Below are 3,750 nucleotides of genomic sequence, written 5' to 3'. Positions count from 1 at the left end.
GGACTTTACAGTGAAGGAGGAGACATCTTGTGTCCAGCAGGAAAACTTTAGAAATCAACATTTGCATATTCAGAGATTCTGGAGGTTTTAATGAGGTAGAAAGATTTTAATATGGAAGTTGTACTTTTATTGCAGTAAAAACATATCAGACACACATTGTTCCAAGCAGACTATTTGTATTTGTCTTAATAAATGTCCGGAGGGGATCTTTAATTTTGAACTTGCTCCCATTAAAGAAAACTAATCTGTTGATAACAGAACAGCGAAGCCAAGCAGATTTAAAAGACAGATGTTAAATGAATGTTTTTACTGCCAATTAGTGGCCTAATACCCTCTAATTGGCAGTGAAACAAGCAAAAGCCAAGTGATTACAGTATAATTTACCTGTCATTGTAAATTAATTAAAATTCCTGTAATGTCCTTTTTCGTGCTTCTCAATATGTGAAACAGCGCTGTTGGAAAAATATGCTGAAATACGTTTTCACTGCCAACAGCAATAGAACAGATCTCACAGCAGTGTTCTTGCTAGCTGCACATCTGCTGTAGCAAGCTTATGCACATACTGTTAAAACTTGTCTGGATACATTCCCACTGTACACTGACACTACAGATACCCAAGTTCATACAGTGTTACTAAAAATACCTCATGGTAGAATGAATGGCAATCATTTCTGTAGCTAGGCAACTGCCATGGGCAGCGTGAATGAAAAAGGGGTTTTGGTCATGAATGCACAGTTAAAACAGCAAACATTAAAAGCTTTCCTGAGTCATGAGACGCTCATAGTTTTAACAAACACACACAAAGGTAATACATTAAACAAATCATTTGTCATGGGTTTGACTTTATTTACTAGTATATTAACACATTACATGCTACAGAAAATAAAAAGGTAATTTCAATTGTCTTGAAAGAATATAGTGTTATAATAAAATGGCACATTTTGATATTAACACAATTTCCACTGGCATTTTGCCACCCCTTCCTTTTTATGAAAGGAAACGAATGACTTCATGCAGGGCTACTAAAAAAATACTTCTTGGTGGTTTCATTGGTAACACAATTTGTCAGATAATGATTTATGTAGCTAGGCACCTGCCACGTGCAGTGTTGAATGACGAAGAAGCTTGATTTGATCATAACTACACAGATAAAAATGGACTGTGTCAAAAGCTGGCAGTAAACACAAATGTTACTTTCCTAGACCAGATTGTTCCAAGAAGTCAACCAAATATAATAATAACAGTAAATATCTTAATGTGGGTTTGGAAAATGGCCAACTTGAAAATGAAACGTGAAAGAAGGACAGAGCTCTTCAGGCGAAGCTACAAGGTCAAAGACTATTATGTGGGAGCAATCAAGGATAATTAAAACCCCTAAAAAATGAGAACATACATCTCTTCACACTCAGTGTAAAAGCAGTAAGTGCATTCTGTCAAAAATAAAAAAAATCAAATTTCATCTCCTTTAATCTCACAAGAACTGGCAGAATAGGCTTTTCAGAAGGACCCCATCTCTCTGAAAGCTGTTACAGTGCCACCTAAAGGTGACGTGGTGTGCTGGCCTGAAATGACATCTGAGAGGAATCCCTCGCTCGGAAGAGACAGCGAGTTCTCGCGGCTCAAATTCAAAAGGGGCCCGAGTTCACTCTGGCAAAGCTCTAAATGACACACCCAGCCTGCTTCAATCCAAACCAGTCTGCGTTCTGATACACAAGGGTGATGATTGTCAGGTGTCAACAAATAGATTGATTCAATCTCAACAGAAAACAACGTCTTAGGGGGAAAAGGCAATCTGGACTACAACATCATTTGCTGTTCTATTTGCCTGATCTCTTGGCAATTCAGACATGGCAGAGGGTAGAGATAAAACAGCAACATTAAAAGTCCACGCTGGCTTGGGCATCATAAATGGACAAGGCTTTAAATAAGAGTGGCAGAGGATTGAGTGAGGAAGCAAAGGAAACGCACGCTGATAAGACGAAAGAGGATTAAAAAAAAAAAAAAAACGGTGCAAGGTGGCAACAAGACTATTAAAAGGTTAAAAACAAAGGGCAGGTACCAAAATAAAACCCACTTTTCTTGGGACACATTTGACACAGAGCTAAGGTATACAGAGTGAGCTGAACGCAGAGCACTAATGCGATGAGACGGTACAAACTAACATGGTGGACAGCCTTCATTCACTCCGTTCAACTTCATTCATGTACATCAGACGCAGAACGAGAACACCTGTGGCCTTGTGGGGGGCTGGGGGCAAAAATATGTAGCGCCCCCCACCCTCCATCGAGTGAGTCAATCCATTTTGCACCAGTGACCCATCGCTCCCTCCCAACATGCAGCAGTAAAAAGTGTACATCGAAACCACCAGGACAAAATCAGCTATGAAGAAAACTACAAAGATAACAAAAAAAACAATATTTTAGCATGTAATGATAATCACATAGTACATCATTTCATAACAATATGTTCTTTTTTTTCTTTTTTTCTTACAAAAGACTACTTGGTGGTACTTGGTCGTAGTAGGTGGGTGGGTGGGGCTGAGGTGAGCCAAGGTGGGAGGTGTGGAGAGGTTGAATGTAGTGTTGCCTTTATCTCCACCTCAACAATAGTCTTGAAGTTTCTCAGGTTCACTGCTGGGGCCTGCTCTACGTCTATATCTACACAAAGTCGCTCCTCGCTGCTGGTCTCCACACACTTTTGTTTTATCCATTTGATATTTGGTGTGTGTGTGTGGGTGTGTCTGTGTGTGTTGGGGGTAGGGAGCTGGACTGGTCCTTGGTCTGCTCCTTGAGGGGAACTGTACACCTCCAGTTCACTAAGCTGTTTCAGCTGTATTTGAGCCTCGCTGCTCTCATCGCTCTCCGTCTCTCTCAGCATCTCCACATTATGCTGCATTCATGTCCAATAATAACAATGGGTAGATGCATACTTTTAAACTAGAAAATGCCTTAAACCACAACTTTAAGTGGAAGATTATTGTTCAGTTCAGGTTTAAAGAGGTAAATGTTCGGTGTTGTAAATTCCTATAAATCCCTTCAACAATTTTAGAATTAAATATTAGTCAGAACTTCTTTGTCCCATCACAGCCAAGAAGATCGCAGTTTGCATAAATGAAGGGCAAAGAAAGAAAGAAAGAAAGAAAAAATGCTGCCATGGCAGGTTTGAGGGAACGACTATCATCCGTGTGGCTGATATTGCAACTTCGATTTTCCAAATTCATCACTCACTGCGTGCATCCGCTGGAGGTGTGAGACAAACAGATCAGGAGGAAAAGAATATTAGGGAAATGTGCTTATTTGCAGGCTAATGAGAGGACTGACACAATTCTCATGTTTGTACTGTAAATATGAAGCTACCGCCAGCAGGCGATAGCTTAGCATTAAGACTGGAAGCAGGGGACGAAGCTAGCCTGTCTCTCTCCAAATGTAACTTTATCTGCATACCTGCAAAGAGTTACAGCAAGCTATTTCTTGGCTGGGCGCAGTAACTTCCTGTAGTACCTGCTGGTTGCCTGGCAGCTGGTCCTGGCCAAGAAATACTTTTAAACTTTGGTTTTTTTAACGATTTGAACAAATGACATAATGTTTTAATTAGTGAGCTTTAAAGGTACTGGTAGGTGGGTTTTGTTCGCTTTGGACCTCCGGCTTCCATCTTTACATTAAGCTAAGCTAAATGGCTGCTGGCAGTAGCTTCATATTTACAGTACTGACACATGAGAAGTATCAATCTTCTCATATAACTCTTGGCAAG

The sequence above is a fragment of the Morone saxatilis genome, unplaced genomic scaffold (genome assembly GCF_004916995.1).
Source record: "Morone saxatilis isolate NCDOM2014 unplaced genomic scaffold, NCSU_SB_2.0 Contig8, whole genome shotgun sequence".
NCBI classification, from domain to species: Eukaryota; Metazoa; Chordata; class Actinopteri; family Moronidae; genus Morone; species Morone saxatilis.
The sequence above is the reverse complement of the archived record's forward strand: the minus strand, read 5'-3'. Positions refer to the sequence as shown.